Source organism: Lissotriton helveticus, chromosome 2_1 (assembly GCF_964261635.1).
Source record: "Lissotriton helveticus chromosome 2_1, aLisHel1.1, whole genome shotgun sequence".
Taxonomy (NCBI): domain Eukaryota; kingdom Metazoa; phylum Chordata; class Amphibia; order Caudata; family Salamandridae; genus Lissotriton; species Lissotriton helveticus.
The window spans coordinates 1,472,507,746-1,472,528,216 of record NC_136059.1 but is presented as its reverse complement, the minus strand read 5'-3'; the positions used below and the strand labels follow the sequence as shown (position 1 = coordinate 1,472,528,216).

The 20,471-nt window shown below is 48.1% G+C and overlaps 1 pseudogene; it reads left to right on the top strand.

Annotated features, from left to right (window-relative positions):
- LOC144820271 (uncharacterized) overlaps window positions 1-16,661 on the top strand; it is a 124,865-nt pseudogene extending 108,204 nt beyond the window's left edge.
- Window positions 16,662-20,471: the final 3,810 nt, after the last annotated feature.

Here is a 20,471-nt window from a genome sequence, read left to right as displayed (position 1 = left end):
CTCCCCACTGATTGATGCACCTTTTTCACCCGGACCATTTACTAGAGATACGTCATCTGGCCCGACCAGAGAGCACCCCTAGTGAAAAGGACATATGCAATAATAACGAAGTGATCACTGTATCCTGTTAACAGAAACTTTACCATGAAACAACCTGGAAAGAAAAAAATAGGAAAACGAAAATCAGTAGGCCACTGATGAACATGAACTTTTATTAAACAACGAACAAAGAAACGATAACATAACGTAATGATAAAACCTATTAATGTCCTAGAAACAAGAAAACGTTAAAATATGCCAGTGGTGAGAGACCAGAAAAACAGTAAGAGAAACCAAATCACCCCTCGCTGTCCCACCGCCTGCCACGCCAAAAAAATCGATAGACTAGGGAAAATGCAAGTCAGTAGAACATCCACCCCCACTCTGGAAACTTCCAAGGTGGGGCAGGGTTCCGGCTACGCCCAGCCGGGAGCAGCCCATATAAGGCAGGTCCTGCTGCCACGCCTCGGCCAGGAGATCCTAACGTAGGGTGTAGCCGGAGGAGAGGCCGAGACCAGCGGGACCCGGCCAGGGGATTGCCTTTACAACGCTGAACAGTTGCAGGGGGGGGGAATGTCTCCTCGACCCTCCCCTCTCTCTCCCAGTCCGGCCGCGGTGGCCCTTGAGAGTTACAGGTAGTCCCGCCACATGCTCTTCCGGTCCGACCACCAACAGTCGGGGGGCCGAGGCCGACGGGATCCGGCTGCAGCCGATAAACCAAGAAACCCGTTCATGGGGCCAGAGCCAGGGGCGTCCGGCCGACATCCACCGGAAGCCCGGCCCGAAGACGGACGGGACACTTCTTTCTTTTATAATGGCTGCGACAACACTGGGGGGGGATGTCTTGCACATGCCTCCGACCCCCCCCTCGTCCTCATCGCCTGGTCCGGCCATAACAAATCTCAAGCGAGACGCCGTGGGGTGCACTGGGAGGGAGAGACGGTGCGAACAGGCCTCTCCCGCCTCCCCAGGTGGAGACTTCCCAGCTGCACCCTCAGCGCTCCAGGCGGTGGCATCCTAACAACTACAGTGCTGCACAGTTTCGGAACGACCTAGATAACGGTTCTTCCACTGTGGCCATGCTGCAACGTCTCGCCCGGCAGGGTGGAGCCCGTCCGCTCATGTGACCCCGCGATCGCCGGTAGCTGCCGAACTCTCAAAATGGCGGTCGACCTGGCAAGAGCGGGCCCAACATAAAGAAATGGCCCGGTCACTGGTTGACTCCACCACCGTAGTCCTCCACGACCTTGAAGATTCTAGAGGAGCCGCGGGAGTCTCCGACCCCCGATGGGGAATGACTGCCATGATCGCCCGTGGAGTGACGAAACTGTATCCGCGGGACGTCGGCGCTCCCATGCTGGCGCCAGCATCACTTTGAATTACTACAATCCTGCAGACCTCACTTCCGGTGAAAGCACAGTGTGACCCGGTAGGAAAAATTATTGCACCCCCTCCCCTTTTTGACTGATAGTTCAAACCACCGATCCTTTCCTTTGCCCTTTTAACGGAACTTTGGACTGCCTCCCCCTCTTTTACATTTTCTAGAGAAAACAAAACATTAACCACTACATTAGCATAGCAGTTGACACCAGAACTGTTTTCAAATTGAAAACCAACAACATCTTCAACAGAATCCTTTTTGTTTCTGCTGTGACCCTGCTACAGCACAGGCATTGTCCCCAGCAGTAATTCTGCAATGCCGGTAAGAATAGCTGTGGTGCCTACTGGACTCACTCACCCCCGCGGCGCCCCACGCCGTTTTTTGCTGGGCGGCAACTTACTAGACATCACTTTCGTGCCATCTAGATTTCAGCGCGTTCTGCTGCCTTGGAACTATTCGCACAACAGACCGCTACTGACAAGAATATTTCATTATTGGTGCTGTCAATTTCAATAAATCTATTGGATAATTAAAAAGAAATTGCCACGGTCTCTTCGTTGTTTAAATGTTTTTACTGTTTTTGTTTTGTTGTATATATTTATATGTTATTAAAGTTTTATATTCCTACTACTTTGTTGGAGTGCTATATATTTTTAATGTGACACATAATTGTAAAAACTTTGATGTACAAAGAGTCATTCCTGGAATCTTCCGCTTCAGGCTCGGTCCCCTCCCCAATCACAATACAGGATGGTTTTCAGATAGTAGGAACACGTGTGGTGTGACGGATCTCATCGAGTGTGGGCCTTGATCTACTATAACTCCTTTGAAGAGGGGTGATTCTTTACAGCTGGGGCCATAAACTACATCTGCAGGGCTAGCTGATAGCCTGGACAATCGGACACAGAGAAAGAGGAGTGTCAGAGGGTGCGGTAGTGAATAGGGCGAAAGGGAGGTGTCGGGCGGGCACAGAGTGTGATTCTCAGGGAAGAGCAGCGCAGATGGGGGGAGGTTTATTGCCCATGCATAAGACAGAGAGCGGTGGTGACCAGTGCCTGGGGGAGATGCTTACGAGGGTGAGGAGCCATGCTACGAATCGACAGCGTGCAGAGAGTGGGTCTGGTCAAGGCATCTAAAATGGCTGCCGTGCACGACAAAAGTGTGGCATTTCAAAAAAGGCAAGATGGCGCAGACAATGTTTTTCAACACTTCCTCATTTCCTTCGAATCGAACGTTAACAGACGTTGGGGCATATTACCAAAGTTAAGCGATATTTATCGCTAACGATGCTTACCAACCAATTTTTTACCACTAAGCATCGTCAGAAATTATCGAAGATAAACCTTACTATTATCAAGGTTTATCGCAAATGCGATAATAAACGGCCGCAATGCATGAATATCGCTAAAAACTCAGCGATATTCATGCATTACCGAGCTAATACTCTTAGCCATGTTATCCACCTCCCATTGGATAACATGGCTAAGAACTGCTCAGGGCAGGTGTTACTTTTTGGAGATATTCGCGCTTAGCGCGAATATCTCCAAAAGTTGGTAATAGGAGATAGATATCTTGCATGTTGTAATGCAAGTTATTGTGGTATATGGAACTCATACCATAATCTCTCAGGAAAGCAGAAACTGATCCTTTTGGGACCGCCTAAAAAGGCCTAGGGGGTGAGGAGTACTCTACTTTGCCCCCTTTTCACGTTCCGAACTATTTTATTTTACTCTCTTCTGTAATTACACAAAATAGCAGCGATAAGATGCATCGGAGACACACAGTGAGAGAAAGGAGGCCGGAGATGAAGAAGACATGTCAAATACACATTGGAGATAATATAGTGGCAGAAGGGAAGTAAATATGAGTAAACTTACCATGTAACATAAAAATGTTGCACTCTATACTATAAGTCTCATTTTATACTACAATCACTTCGCTACAACCTCATAAATTAAAAATAAAAATGAATAATGTCTCAAACAATTTTTGATTTCTAAATATAAATTTATTCTTCAGAATTTTCTAAATTTGAAAGAACTAGTAACATGTCCTCATCAGCAATGTCCTCATTAAAAGTCTCCAATGATGATTCTTGTAACTCTATGGTCTCCAAACACTCGATAAATTCGCCATCAAGAGATTGATCAAAAAAATCAATCAAGTCATCTCCTCCTTCTGACAATATTTCATTATTGGTGCTGTCAATTTCAATCAATGTAGTGGAATCATTCAAGTCATCTCCTCGTGACAATATTTCATTATTGATGCTCTCAATTTCAATCAATGTAGTGGAATCATTCAAGTCATCTCCTCCTTGTGACAATATTTCATTATTGGTGCTGTCCATTTCAATCAATCTAATGGAATCATACAAGCCATCTCCTCCTTGTGACAATATTTCATTATTGGTGCTCTCAATTTCAATCAATGTAGTGGAATCATTCAAGTCATCTCCTTGTGACAATATTTCATTCTTGGTGCTGTCCATTTCAATCAATCTAATGGAATCATACAAGTCATGTCCTCCTTGTGACAATATTTCATTATTGGTGCTCTCAATTTCAATCAATGTGTTGGACAATTCAAAAGAAATTGCCACGGTCTCTTCATTGTGAGCCATTTTATTTTGAAATTGCTTGCTGTAAATTGCAGAAAAAAATAATCACTTTCATTTATCGTCTTTAGTAATACATAATATAAAACTAACTTTATCAAGTATTTAGTATAACAGAAGGACTGCAAATAAATAACAGAAAACATTTTTCAAATTATCTTCAAGTGTACAACATAGTTCCCCATACAAATTAACAACTCACCTTTTTAAAAGTAGCAGAAGTGTTAGTACTGTGTAAATCAAACACCAGAAATTCACCACCAAAAATTCCTCACAAATGTACCTCAGACAGTAGTATCACAAAATGGCTGTGGTTTCCTCTCATTTGACATATATACATAACCAATTAACTTTCATCACACACAAATACAAAACCAAAGTAACATTTTAATTGGTTCTAAATTTCAACACTTTCAAATGTGTTTTCCCCATGCAATTTTCCATAGGACATTTACATACGTCTACAGCCTGAATGGCTGAACGGAATTACACCAAACTTGGCAAAATGGTACATCAAACCTAAGAGGTCAGGAAGGATCTACTATGCCCCCTTATGGTCATTTCCCCCTTCGCTTTGGCCTCCTCTTGTCTCTCAATCCTACCGAGGGACAAGATGGCGGCCGCTACGGACTGTTTGGAATGTTGACAGACGCCGGAGAACCAATCAGCTTCGCAAAGCTCCGTAACGCGAAAAGTACGCGAAGCGGAGCGCTGTTACAGATATATATCTTTTTTTCAACGTTAATTTCTCAAAATCCACTGGAGCAAATATATTGAGACCTAGCAAAGGCACATCGGGCTACCAGTCCCTAATATTTTGCCAAGTTTCGTGCAAATCCATTCAGCCGTTCGATTATTATTATTTTGTTTTTTTTTTGCCCCGCGGGGCCCTTTTAAAACCTCCACATCAAACCTAGGGGGTCAGCGAGGATCTACTATGCCCCCTTATAGTTATTTCCCCCTTTGTTTTGACCTCCTCTTGTCTCTCGATCCTACCGAGAGACAAGATGGCGGCCGCTACGGACTGTTTGGAATGTTGACAGACGCCGGAGAACCAATCAGCTTCGCTTCACAAAGCTCCGTTGCGCGAAAAGTCCGCGAACCAGAGCGCTGCCCGGTCCGCTGTTACAGATATATATCTTTTTTTAAACGTTAATTTCTCAAAATCCACTGGAGCACATATATTGAGACCTACAAAAGGCACATCGGGCTACCAGTCCCTACAATTTTGCCAAGTTTCGTGCAAATCCATTCAGCCGTTCGGGCTAAAAGTGAGGCCAACCGCCCTATGGAAATTAACATGGGAAAAACGCGTTTTGGGACCCCCCTTTTTTCTCGGCCCCCCCTTGACGAACCCCCCCAAAATTTTCAGGGGCTGCTCAGAAACAAAATGTGCCATTTTCCTGAAAATTTCAGCCAATTCCGTCCACAAACGCCAAAGTTATTAGACATAGAATTTTCAAAAAACCCATAGAGAAAAAATCCTAACTATATATACCTACTGGCGACCGCCAGTAGGTAATATATATATATATATATATATATATATATATATATATATATATATATATATATATCTGTCCATATATCCTTCCATATATCCATACATATATCCATACATATATCCAAATAGCCATCCATCCATGAATCCATCCATATATCCATACATCCATTCATATAATCATATATTCATCCTTATATCCATATATATCCATCAATATATCCATATATATATATCCATCTATATATCCATATATATCCATCCATCCATCCATCCAGCCATCCATCAATCCATCCATCTATCCATCCATGCATCCATCTATCAATCCATCCATCCATCCATCCATGTATCCATATATACATCCATATATCCAGATATCCATCAATATATCCATATATCTATCCATCCATTCATATATCCATCCATCCATCCATATATCCATATATCCATCCAATTATCAATCCATACATCAATCAATCATTTGATAAGCGCACTACATACTCGCGAGGGTCTCAAGGTGCTGGGGGGAGGTGGGGGTCGCTACTGATTGAACAGCCAGGTCTTTAGTATCCTCCTGAAGGTCAGCAGTTCTTGGGTCTGTCGTTGGCTCAGTGGGAGGGTGTTCCATGTCTTGGCAGCGAAGTGGGCGAAGGATCTCCCGCTGTGGTAGTTTAGCAATAATTAGGTTAAGCATTAGCAGAAGACATTGGGTATTTCAAGACTATCTTGCCCATTTTACGGAATCCATTTTGTATTTCTGTTGGCCATTTTGTATGCCATGTGCTCTGTCCTACCTTTCTGTCAACTGCTTTTGAAATCTGCCAAGAGACAAGATTTGTTTAGTCACCTCTACTTTGCACATGCTCAGAAGAGCATTCAGCTGTCTCCAACTTGTAACTGTCAGGATATGCCCACCAAAATTAGCTAACTGTCAGCCCTTCCCACTTGTTGCTAGCACACTCTCTGTATGACCTTTTATGTGTCTGAAACCAATACTCTGTACCTTGTACCGCCTTCATTTCAGCCCCGGTATAAAAGGACCAAGCTCCTTCTATTTAGTGTGCTACCTCATACTATACCGAAGGGTGTTGTGTGAATGTAGTTCCACCTCATGAGGTTTAATAAACTCTGTCTTTTCTATTCCAGTTTCTGTGCCAACTTCTTGGTATTGGTCTGAGGACTCTGTGTAGAGAAGGGCGAATCCCTTGCACTAGTAGGCCTGGCTGAGGCTTGCTACCACACCGCCAGTGGTTGTTCTTTGGATGCGCGGGACGGCGGCGAGTGAGAGGTCGGCAGAGCATAGATGGCGGTTGGGGGTATAGAAGGAGAGCCGTCTGTTGCGTAAGGCTGGGCCGGTCTTGTGGAGTGCCTTGTGTGCGTGGATGATGAGCTTGAAGAATATCCTCTTGCTGACGGATGACGGGGAGCCAGTGCAGGTTTCTCAGGTTGGGGGGTTATGTGGCCGTGTTGTGGTACATCGAGGATCAGTCGTGCCGAGGCGTTTCGGATGTATTGTAGTCGAATAATGAGCTTGGTCAGGGCTCCTGCGTAGTGGAGCATGCGGAAGGTGTTGAAGGAGGAGGAGGAGACGGCGTTGACTTGCTTGGTCATTCAGAGCGTTGATTCGAGGATGATTCCCAGGTTGCGTGCATGGTCGGTGGGGGTCGGGGCTGCCCCCAGTGCCATTGGCCACCAGGAGTCGTCCCAGGCTGATGGGTTGGAGCCGAGGATTAGGACCTCTGTCTTGTCCAAGTTCAGCTTCATATGGCTGATCTTCATCCAGTCGGCAACGGCCTTCATTCCTTTATGGAGGTTGGCTTTGGCGGCGATGGTGTCGTTGGTGAGGGAGAGGATCAGTTGAGTGTCGTCAGCATAGGAGATTATGTTGAGGTCGTGCTGTCGGGCGACGTGTGCGAGCAGGCCATGTAAATGTTGAACAGTGTTGGGCTGAGGGAGGATCCTTGGGGTATGCCGTAGATGATCTCGGAGGCTTCGGAACGGAACGGGGGAGGCAAACGCTCTGGGTTCTGCCGGAGAGGAAGGAGGTGGTCCATTCCAGAGCTTTATCTCGGATCCCTGCGGCGTTGATGGGTGCGCATAGTGTGCGGTGGCAGACGGTGTCGAAGGCGGCGGAGAGGTCTAGGAGAATGAGTGCTGCAGTCTCCCCGTTGTCTAGCAGGGTTCTGATGTCGTCGGTGGCGGCGATGAGGGCGGTCTCTGTGCTGTGGTAGCTGCGGAACCCTGACTGGGAAGGGTCCAGGATTCTGTTCTCTTTGAGGTATCGGGTTAGCTGTCTGTTAATGTTTTGCTCAATGACCCTGGCCAGAAGGGGAGCAGAGAGATGGGTGCGAAAGTTCTTATGGTCTCTTGGGTCTGCCTTGGTTTTTTTCAGCAGGGCGCTTATCTCTGCGTGTTTCCAGCTCTCTGGGAAGATCGCGGTCTCAAGGGAGAGATTGATGATGTTGCATAGGTGGGGTGTGATGTAGCTGCTTCCGTTGTTGAAGACGTGGTGCGGGAATGGGTCTGACGGAGAGCCGGAGTGGATTGTGCTCATGGTCTTGATGGTGTCATCGACGCTCACGCTGGTCCAGGCTAGCAAGGGGACGTGTTCAATGGTGTGCGGAGGGTCTGTTTTATTGCTGTCTGTTGGGGCTGTCTGGGTGTTGAAGCTGTCGTGGATGTCTGCTATCTTGCGGTGGAAGAAGGTAGCGAGGGAGTCGCACAGGGCTTGCGAGGGCGGGATGTCGTTGGTGTTGGAGCTGGGGTTGGAGAGTTCCTTCATGATGTTGAAGAGCTCCTTGCTGTCGTGTGCGTTGTTATCGAGGCGGTCTTTGAAGAAGGTCTTTTTTGGCAGCCCCGATGAGGTGGTGGTGGTTGCGGACGGCGTCCTTGTGTACTGCGTGGCTGTCCAAAGTTCGTTCACTGTGCCATTTATTCCCTAGTTTCTGGCAGGCTTGCTTGGAATCTAGGAGTTCTGGGGTGAACCAGCTAGCCCCCTTGCTGGTGTCTCTGTGGGGGGTTTCTTCAGCGGGGCGAGGGTATTGGCGCAGTCCTCGATCCAGCGTCTGAGGTTGTGAGCAGCGACGTTTGTGTTGGAGGGTTTGGTGGGTGGGCTGAGAGCCAGGTTTGCATGTAGTTGGTCTTAGGTGATTTTGATCCAGCCTGCGGCAGAGGATCTGTTGGGTGCGGTGGTGTGTGGTGGGTTTCTGGAAGGTGAAGTGGATGCAGCGATGGTCGGTCCAGAGTAGTTCGGTGGTGTGGCTGATGGAGATGTGTGGGCTTGAGGAAAAGACGGGATCAAGCGTGTGGCCGGGGGAGTGGGTGGGTGTTGTGACGAGTTGTATCAGTCCGAGTTTTGCGAGGTTATCGATCAGGGTTGTGGAGCTGTTGACGTTGTTCTCAAGGTGAAAGCTCAGGTCTCCAAGGAGGATGTAGTCGGTGGAGGTCAGGGCGTGCATGCTGATGAAGTTGGCGATGGAGTTACTGAACTGGGGGCGGGGTCCGTGGGGTCTGTAGATGAGGGTGCCTCTGAGGGTGGAGTTGGGGTCTGTGTGGATCTGGAAATGCATGTGTTCGGCGGTGCTGAGCGCATCAACGGTGCTAGTCGAGACCATGATGCTGTTCTTGTGGACAATGGCGATTCCGCCTCCGACTCCATTGGTGCGGTCTCTGCGGGTCATCTTGTAGCTGTCTGGGATGGCTATGGCGATGTCTGGTGTGGAGGAGTTGAGCAGATCCCAGAGCTGGACGGCGTGTTTGCGTGTGGAGCAGGTGTACAGTAGTATGCATCAGAGGTGGTTGAGTTCTTTCTTGGCGGGTGGTTCGTCGGCTCTGTGGCTGTTGTAGCTGCAGTTCTGGCAGGTGAAGGGACCGTGTGTGCGTTTCGGGGTGGCATTGAAGCAGTTGTGGATCCGTCCGCGGTTGAGAGCGTGCAGAGTGCTGGCGTCATAGTGGTGGGTGCGGGGACCAGGGGTTCTCGCGCTTTGCGCGGTCCTGGTGTGGGCGGGCACAGACGGGCTTGCCGTGCACCAGCGGCGCGACCGTGCAGCGGCCGGCATGTGTGGGGAGGTGGGAGTGAGGAGCAGCACGGCAGCCTAATGTAGTATTACCAGAGACGGCCTGCTTTTTGGACCCCTGGATGCCAGTGCCACTCGTGGCAGCCCTCCCTGCGACAAGCACCTTTTTTTTAGCATTGCCATTGGTTACAAAACAATACAACTACAAAATTAGCCATTTGCAGTTACATCGATCATGAGTCATGATGTAAATATGTGCCATATGATAATACAAGTATACAGCAGTTGGTCATGTCATGCATACAATGAGACCGGTATACATCATTAATGCTTGCAGGGGGTTGGGGAATCTCCTACACAAAACCAATAGTAGACCATGCACAGGCATAGAGGCTAAGATTATCAGCTCGGCACCGCATCAGACATGCAATCCTTTATATATACAGCCATTTGCTCCAGTTTGTTGAAGGAGATGAGATGTCGCCTGGAGAGGTAACCTCATATTTCACGCTGCTAAAGCTGCTGTGCACGCGCTATTGTTTTTAAAAGGTCCCGTTTGTTATTTGTTTTATTATTATTTATTTTTGCCCTGTTTTTAGCTGTTTTCTTCCCTGCCCACCTACCTGCACTCTAATTGGATTACACCGCTGCTCGAGCGGGTCCGGTCCCGGAGGTCTGACTTTACACTCGCCATATTGGGAGCGAAGGGGACACTGCAGGGCACCATTTCTGAGCGTTCTAGCTCTCCTGACACTTGAGATCCGCCTACTTAAGGCGCACTACTCGGTGCGCAGCGGTGACGCGCAGCGGGTGCGCCTTCCCTGCCCCTGAGTCGTGCCAGAGTCTGGCCCGTCTGCGCCCATCGGCGCTAAGGAGGCACTGGATGTTAGACGTGGCGGTACTCTATTTGGAAGTGTCCTCATCTGTTAATGATGTTGAGGTATGTTTACTCTCGACGGATTTGCTCGGTATTAGTCTTATCACTCCTCGTTGCCTTCTGGAGTCAATTAGTCCTCTCTGTGGCCCGTATACCTGAACTCGCTCGTTTTTTTCCCTTACTGCCCCCATCCCTATTCGCGCTCTTAGAGAGCCCTCCTCGGTTAACTCCCTTCGTAGTAGACCTCTGGTTCCTCAAGGCTTTACGGTTTGGAATCTGAATATTAGATCCCTACCAAAGCACCAGGCAGAACTACATGATCTTATTAGTGAGGAATTACCAGATGTATTTTTTATGACGGAAACATGGCTTCAAGAAGCTGATGCGGCCGTCATCAATCTTGCTCTCCCCTCCGATTACTCCATCTTTACTTACAATCGGTTATCCAGGGGTGGTGGCATTGCTGTAGCAGTTAAATCCTGCTACCCATGTGAATGGAGGGTAGTAGACCTGGCGGGGTGTGAAAGTGATTTTTTAAAAATTTTTATCAGCCATCAGTTCACCCTGTCCGGACTTTTAATTTACCGCCCGCCTGGTTGTGACTCTAACTTCCGAAAGGCTCTCCCAGAATGTGTCAGCTCCCTGGCACTGGGCTGCGCTAACTTCTGCATTCTTGGAGATCTTAATCTTCATTTTGACTGCGCCGATTTGCCCAATGTCAGCAGTACTTTGGCTGATTTGGAGGCCCTTCAGCTCACTCAATTGGTCACCTTCCCCACTCATCGGGGGGGCCACACTCTTGACCCTTTTTTTACTAATTTAGCTGGGGTCAAGGCTATCAGGCCTAGTCCTGTAGCTTGGACTGACCATTTTCTAGTGAAAATCTTCTTTGTGCTTAAAGAGCATCCGTTTAAGCCCCAAGATAGAGTAGTGATGAAACGTCACTGGAGGAGACTCAAACTGGACGACTTCCATCATCTTCTGGAGGCCAACCCATTAGGCTCTCACCTTTGTGTGGAAGCTGGGTATAACGCCTACTGTGATTGGGTTTCTCGGGCTTTAGATGCTCTAATCCCAGCCGCCTGGACCAAATGCCGCTCTAGAGAACCCAGCCCATGGTACGACAGTTCCCTGGCTCTGCAAAAAAAAGCTTGCAAACAGGCAGAAAGGGAATGGCGGAAAACCTATGAGGCTGGGAAAAAAACTGCTTATCTCTCCAAAATTAAATCATACCATAGAGCGGTATGTAGAGCCTGTGCGGCCTACTATGCCCAGGAATTCAGAAATAGCTCCAACCCGTCCAAGCTAATCTTCAAAGTCCTTAAGGACCTGATGGCCAAAAGAGCCACTGCAGCAGGAGTTTGCTCTGTGGACCACTGCAAAAATCTTGCAGCTTTTTTTAGAGAAAAGGTTCAAACTATCTATCGTGCCTTTCCCACCACTAATCAGGGAGATGAGCCCTCCAGTGCTACACCTTCTATAAGTGAGGCCTTATCTTCATTACCCAATTTGTCGATGGAGGCATTCTATAAACTGGTTTCTAAAATTAAATCAGGCTCTCGAGAGGTCCCACTGAAGCCTGCCCAGTTTAGAGAATCAGCTGCTACTTGCCTCCCTCCAATATGCCACCTCATTAATCTCTCCCTAACTTCGGGCATTGTCCCGATGAAGTGGAAACAGGCCGTTGTAACACCAATACTCAAAAAGGCCACCTTGGACCCCCCTTCAACTTGAAAGCTATCGCCCAATCTCTATCCTTCCATGGGCCGCGAAAATTGCGGAAGCCCATGTGAATGGTGTGCTGACTAAGCATCTTGCTAGTGAATGTATTCTGGACCCCTCCCAGAATGGGTTCCGTGCGGGCCACAGCACGGAAACCGCCCTGCTCTCTATGACGGAACATCTTCGCTCTGTGTTAGATTCCGGTCAGACTGCAGCACTGATACTTCTCGACCTAAGTGCCGCGTTTGACACGGTTTCGCACAGAATTCTACTTCAACGTCTACGAGAGGCAGGGGTTTAGGGCACTGCTCTCGATTGGTTTCGCTCCTTCCTATCTGATCGGACCTTCAAGGTTGTCACTCCACCGTTTGAGTCCAAACTCTATTCCCTGGATCTGGGTGTGCCTCAGGGTTCGTCACTGAGCCCCCACATTATTTAATCTTTATGTGAGGCCGCTAGCTGATGTCGTCAATCACTGGGGTCTGACCATGGCCTCATATGCTGACGACACGCAGCTGGCGGTCACCCTAAGTGGGGACTGAGACCGTGATGCTCCCAGATTGCAGGAAGGACTCCTGGCAGTGGCTAGCTGGATGAACACCAACCGTCTCCAGCTTACTGCTAAAAAAACGGAGGTCATGATAGTGGGTAAGCGAGCGAATCTTTGGGATGACAAGTGGTGGCCCCCTGAGCTGGGTGCAACCCCCATCCCAGTGACAGAGGTAAAGAACTTGGGGGTCTGGCTTGACCCTGCACTTAACTTTTGTGGACACACTAATAAAGTAGCTGCTACCTGCTTTGGCCTCTTACGAGGGCTGAGACCTATCCTGAGATTTTTTGATGCCTCAACCAGGCAGTTGGGTATTCAAGCATCGATATTTTCACGGCTTGATTACGCCAACTCATTATTCCTGGGTGCCAACCAGGCTGAAATCACGCGGATGCAACGTATTCAGAATGCTGCTGCCAGAGCCTTGGTAGGGCTACCGAGGTTCTGCTCTGCCGAGAGTACCATCCGCTCCCTTCATTGGTTGCCGGTGGCACAGAGGATTCAGTTTAAGGCACTATCCTTGTCGTTTAAGATTCTCAAGATGGCTTCCCCCCCTGATTCTTGACAATCTTTTGAAGCCTTACGTTCCCCTGCGCCCTTTGAGATCTATGGGCCAAAACTTGGCTGTGGTCCCGCTATTAACATTATGTAGAGTGGGAGGACGCTCCTTTCGAGTCCTGGCTGCGAAGCTGTGGAATTCTTTACCGTCCCACATCCGCGAAATTGATGAGCTGTTGAAATTCAGGAAAGCTATTAAAATGCATCTGTTTTCCCATCCCTTTTAGGACTCTGCCTTGTGTGCTTCTTCCATCTTTCTGCTGTGTTGTGTCTGGATTCCCTTCCAGAAGCGCCGGGACGCCCCTTTGTTGGGGCATCTGTGCGCTATAGAAGTGTTATTAACATAACATAACATAACCACCCTGCCCTCAATACGTAACATCCAAGTGCCCGCCCGATTATGCCACAGGTCTCTCAACTCAGCTTCCCCAGTGTCAGCAATTTCCGTTTGTGATTTTACCCATTGTATATAAGGTTCACAAATGTTGCGTGGCATGGAAGTAGGCGGCATTAGCTCCCAGAATGTTTCCAATTGTGTGCGGCCATATGCTACATCGGCCAGCCAGCCCTTTCTCGATGGTGCCCTCCTCCTACCCAGTGTATCGCCACTCTTCTTTTGGCAAAAAGGAGTAGTAGCGCATGCAATTTACGTGATTTGGGAGAAGTATTTTTAACATATCCTAGTATACCCAGTGCATGGGATGGGGCATCTGACCGTCCAACAATCTGGTTTACCGAGATAAAAACATTAGACCAGTAATCTGCAAGAGCCGGACAAGACCATGCTATGTGTAGGAAAGAGGTGGGGGAGAAGCCACATCTCCAGCAGCCATCCTCGTCTCTAAGTCCCATCCTGTGCAGACTGACAGGTGCCCTATAAAATCTGTGTAGGTATTTAAAGTGTATCAAGCGCAGTCTATAGTTAGGTGAGAGCTCGTAAGTTGACCGCAACAGAATTTCCATTGGCATTCCATCAGCGGCACCGGAAGCTTGTCATTCCAGTATTGTAGGGATTTCGGCTTGATCACTGGCGCTGTGCTCTGCATCTGTCTGTACAGTCTAGTAACCAGCTTACGGGGAGACTGGGACCTTGACAGGTTCTGCAACGCAGAGAAGACCGGGGGGGCTGATGGAAACTAATCACTAAAGGCGCATCATGCTGTATGAAATTTATGATACAAAAACAGTTCAGAAAAAGGCACAGCCTGACCCTCCTCCGATACCGGGGGGCATGAATTAAATATCAGGGAATAAATCAGCGAATGTGAGAGGTGTAGCTTTTGTTCCAGGGATTTTCTAATCCCCCCTGCAATGCATGGCAGCATTGGGTACTGCGACAGCGAAAGCGAGGGAGCATACAATATCGGGATTCTCGCCCGCTTGCGCAATTCATCCCACACCCTTCTCAGCATGCCAGCAAAATCTATATCCCCTCTGGGACGACTCGCCTTTGCACAGACGGCCACACTCAGTGGGACATATGTGACCATGTCTTGTTCCACTGCCACATGGGGTTGAAAAGGGGTCGGATGAAACAAGAAATGCAATTATTGAGCTTGAGCGCAAAGCGCTTTGAGGTGCATATCCAGGGCACCCAACCCCCCCTGACTCAGAGGAAAAGTCAATATATCCCAGGAGACCCTAGCTTGACCGCCCAGCCATGCCAAAGTTACGAGATGCGACTTAAGAGTATTAAAAAAGTGCGATGTGAGTGGGAGCGGGATATTTTCAAACAGGTATAGAAACTTGGGCAAGATGACCATCTTAGCCAGGGCTATCCTCCCGGTCAGCGACAGAGGCAGCCTCACCCAAATCTTGACCTTCTCCTCTAGTCATGCAGCAGCCCTTCCGAAGTTCAAATTCCAAATATCCTGAACATCTCGGCTTATCCATTTGCCCAGATATTTGACCGCTTCTGCTTCCCATTTCAGGGGGTATGCGGAGGGAACCTTTGGAGTGGTGTCCGTCAAAGGAGAAATTACCGAATTCGACCAGTTCACCCAACCAGTCCGCCAAACCTTACGAATTCACGCAACACTGGGTCTAGATTGACCTCCGGGTTAACCAGATACAGAGTCACATCATCTGCGTATAGCGATATAAGAAGGCTCCTAGAGCTAAAACCTATGCCCGAGCCGTGTGATGTTGTCGTATACGTGCCGCCAAAGGCTCCATTGCTATGGCAAACAAAAGCGGGGTCAGGGGGCAACCCTGCCTCATGCCGCTTAAAATTGGGAATGGCTCGGAAATCAGATCATTCACCCTTATCCTGGCGCTAGGCAGTGTATATAGCAGACGGATCCTGTTAATGAAGAGTGAGCTGAAGCCCATACGCCCGAATATAGCAAATAGATCTGGCCACTCAATGGTGTCAAAAGCTTTGGTAGCGTCCAAGAACACTGCCGCAGCATGGACGGTCGGATGAAGATAGTGTAGGGTGGAGAAAACGGTTTGTGTGTTATAATATGTTGATCTACCCAGGATAAACCCTGATTGATCAGGGAGCGCCATCGTAGGGAGCAGTGGCTTTAACCGGTTAGCTATCAATTTGGCCAGGATTTTGACATCTACATTCAGTAATGAAAGGGGCCTATCGGGTCCATTTCCCCTTCAGGTTTACCGGGCTTCAACAGCATGACAATCATGGCTTCTCTCATGGTTTTGGGAAGCACTCCCTCCACCAAGGCCTACTCATATACCGCCAGAAGTCTCGGCGCCAGCTCTTCAGCATAAGTCTTATAAAAGGCCGTGGTCAGGCCCTCAGGGCCAGGGGCCTTGTCAAAGGGCAGGCTCTTTATGACTAGGGCGACATCTTCAGCGGTAACTGGGCGGTCAATGTATTTCCTTTGAGTGTTGTTGAACTAAGCTAGAGCAATTGAATCTATAAAGGACTCCAACCCCTCAAAGCACGTCTCCTGAGTGGCAGTGTGCAGGTTGGAATAAAACCGGGTGAAGGCATTCAGGACTTCCTCCTGGCCCCTAAGTGTGGTATCCCGTGCGGTATGTACTTCATGTTTATAAGTTGTAGACCTGGGTGACCTTATCATACCCGCCAGTGTGCGACCCGGGCGTTCCCCTTCTCCATATCTCTTGGCCTCTGCATATTTACCCAGGAATTTCCCCTCTCATTGCGCTTCCTCCACATAGTCTAACAGCTTAGTTTTCAACAACCCAGAAGGTTCCAGATCCCCGGTGGCATAGAATTTCATCTCCAGATCTTTTATGCCGGCCTCCAAAGATGCAAGCGTGCCTCTTATGGCCTTCAACACCCCCGCATGGCAAGCTATGCATTGACCTCTCATTACAACCTTAAATGCCTCCCAGAGTGAGGCCTTGGTGCTCACCGACCCTGTGTTTAGCTCAAAATAATCCATATCTCCTTCTTAAAGGCTTCATCTAGGAGGGCATGGGACGGGAGGCGCCAAGAAAATGCATGTCTCGGCAGGCCGGGGACCTACAATTTCAAGAGACAGGGAGAGTGGTCGGACAGGGATCACGGCATGTGCTCCACACTGGTAGTCCAAGTAGCTATATCCCTAGACACCAACCAAAAGTCTTAGCGGGACCATGCACTGTGACGATCAGAAACGCAAGTACCCTCCCACAATGAATGATGTTTGATTCTCCATATGTCAACCAACTCTCCGTCAGCTATTATCGTCTTCAGGGCGGGGCTAGCCGCTGGGTGTGAAGACCAGGCAGCACCTCGCCTGTCAAGCGCGTCATCAAGGATAGCATTAAAGTAACCCCCCCACAATATCGTACTGCAGCCCGTCACCTTGACTTTTGTCCAGACAGCATTGAAGAAGTCAGGGGACTCCACATTAGGGCTGTATATAGCAACCAATACTAAGGATATACCACATAGGAAACCCTGTTTCAAAACATATCTGCCCTCCGGGTCTCCACTGATCAACCCCTCCTTCCAGTTCAGTTCCCGTCTGACTAATACAGCCACCCCACGTGCATAATTTGAGTATATAGCAGAATATATATGGCCCCATCTCTCATGTAGAAGTCTCTGGGATGGTGTTGCATTTATATGCGTCTCCTGTAGGAGGCAGATGTCGATGTTATGACGCGCTAATTAAGCATGTACCAGCCTCGACTACCTGCCATCATTGAGCCCTTGGACATTCCAAGTTAAACAATGTAAGAAATTATTAGACATATGTGTACCAGTATTCTACAGTAAACATCACATATAGCAGCAGCGTGACCCACTCCCACCTAGCGTGACAGCGGCTAAACACCAAATTACATTTGTACTGGCATTCAACAACAGATCAACCCCCCCGGCACCCCCAACCACTCCAACCCCCCAATCAGGTTGTAGATGACCCACCCCAACAATAAAGAACTCCAAACAAAGAGTTAGCGAGATCGGGAGCCTTCCCATGGGGGCGTAGCAATACTGGCGAGCTACCTTGTGTTGTACAAGGTGACCGGGGGGATACATGGCGGCGGCAGGTTGTGCTGCCGCGGCGCTCTGAGACTGGGCTCACGCTGGCTGCTGCTGCTATGATGATTTGGGGCTGTATTACGGCGCGGTAATGTATTGAACAGTCCTTCTGAGAGGGGCTGTTTTCTTCTGCCTCGCTTTCCGTGAGTTTCCGTGAGCTTCCTTAATGTTTCAAGACTCTAAGCCTCTAAGTTTCAATAAGCCTTACCGTGATCTGGCTCTCATCTACTGAATCCATGTACGGGGAGGCATGTCTTTGCCTGGTTTCTCAGCTGTCTGAAGCAGCTGTCGGCGTCAGCTCCACGGCGTGCCCGTGTGTGTTTTCCCGGTCGCTGGTTGCCTTGAGCTTGTGCTTGTGGTACCGAGCCGCGTTGGAGCTCACGAGGGGGCGTCGTTGCTGGAGCTTGTTACAGGTGCGTGGAGGTAGCACTATCGTCGGCAGCAGGGAGACGTCGGCTGTAGAAAAGACGTAGGTCCAGGTTACCGAGGGCTTCTCAGGAGAGACTGAGGAGTCAGAGACAGAGGGGTATCAGAGGGGTATACGGCCATTAAGGTTGTGCAGTGCAATCTTCTGCCTGCTCTGTAGTTGCACCTCTATTAGGCGCTAAGCAAAAAGGCAAGCAATGCGGTAGAAAAAGGAGAGAGGCTCAGACGATTAGTAGCTGTAATATTACTAGTTGTGATAGTTGTGATACTATTGCTGGTGTGAAGGGACTGGGTCCAATTCCAGCTCTATTTGATAAACCCCCTCACAAGCTGCCCCCTCAGAATATTAATCCATCAGCCGGATCGGATTCTGATTCTGTCACTGAAAGAAAAAAGATTTAATCTTATCTATCCGCTGAAATCAAGGGCAGACGAGCAAAAAAGGGCGATAAAACTGCTAAGGTACACAACTTAAATAACTTAAATATTGGCACTGGATCAAAAATTACCCCTTCACTGCGTTCATACTTTAAAGCAATACCACAGGTTTTACATCTGGTAGAACAGGCTCAGGCTAATCCTAAACCTCCGCCTAGTGTATCTGAAAATAAACAGCTAAAGTCGTGTGGGGGTAGAGCAACTATGGAAGTACTTCCCTCAGAGGCTGATGGCTTGGTGAGGGGAACTGCAACTACAGAGGCAGTGGGAGTGAAGGCTGGAACCGAGAGCATCTTTGAAGATGCGATGCCTGTTTACCAATTAGACCAAGCACAGTCAGGGGAAGACCTAGAGGCAGAGTTGGAGGTGGCAGTAGATCCAGAGATGACACAGGAGGCTGAGTGCACACAGGAGGGCCTCAAGAAGGGTGACGGGATTGATCCTACTGACCCTATGAATATTTCCTTACAGTCTATGGTTTTAGCCTTACCTGCGGATATTAAGAATGGCTTTGACGCATCTAAAGCGAATCAACTGGAGATAAGGAATTTCTGTGAATCCCTGGATAATAAAATCGACGGCCTTAATGCCAGGACATCAGCTCTTGAAGAGACGGTCGCTGGTATTTCTCTACATTTGGAGCAGGCAAAAGGAGATATCAGCAGGCTTAAGAAGGAGGATCTCATGTTGGCTGAGAGGATGGAGTCTCTGGAGAACCAGGCTAGGCGTAGCAATCTACATATTCTGAATGTTCCAGAGGGAAGTGAAGGATCTGACATTAAATCATATGTGATTGGTCTCCTTAGGGTCTCTCTGAAACTGCCAGACTCAATTCAGGATCTGGATAAGGATATCCAACGTATTCACAGGGACCCCTTCAGAAGAAACCTCCAGAGATCAAAGCCACGTAAAATACTTGTAAACTTTCACACCTATACCCTTAAGGAAACTATTTTGAATTTAGCCCTGAAGCAGAAATCCCTGGCCGGTAAAGATTTTAACTTCCAAATTAGATCTGATTTATCCAGGGCTACCCTGGAGAACCAATGGGTGTTGGGGAGTCGTTTGGAGGCCTTTAGGAGCCAGGGTGCTAGCCATCAACTTAAGTTCCCTGCCTCCCTGAGAATTATGCACAATAATAAAATGTTCAACATAAGATCAGTGCCGCAGGCAGATGAGCTACTGCTCTCCTTTGGGGGGCTAAGGGAGGTGCAACAGGCTCTTTAGGTTGAGATAGAGGTGGGAATAGTAGATAGATATTGTCCATTCTCTATCTCCTGTTAGGTCATTTCTGACGTAATAAAGAGAAATGAAGTAAACAAAGAGAAAAAAAAAATGTCAGCATAGTAGAGATAGTGAATGGAAAAAAACAAAAGAATTTTAAAGGAAAAAAAAAAAGAGGTGGGGAATCAAAAAAAAAAAGAGAGAATAAAAATAGAAAAAAAAGTAGCTGAAAGGGCATGTCCCCTCAAAATATTGAGTTTGAGTAGTATTTTGGCTACGTTTGTAAAGAATAGGGGTCGTAATACAGATACCCAAAAAATTCTCTTTTTGTTGTTTTTTCTTTTAGCAGCACAGTGGGAGTACTATTTTGGGGCGCTATCTTCTGGACATGTTCCGGATAGATAGGGTAAGGGTTTCCCGGGGGGGGGGGTGTTCAGGGCACAGGGGGGAAAGAGGGGTGGGGGCAGTCTAAAAACAAATCCTCATTTTCTGTTTTAAACAGGTATATTTTAGGTCCAAAAGTACTAAGGTTGACAGTATGCTCAGGGTAGGGTTTTGTTTGTCTAGTGGTTTTGAAAAGGTTGGGGTGGGAGATTCAAGTCACTATGAATAGTTTGAAAATTATCTCCTGGAATGTGAACGGTCTTCGCACCAGGCCCA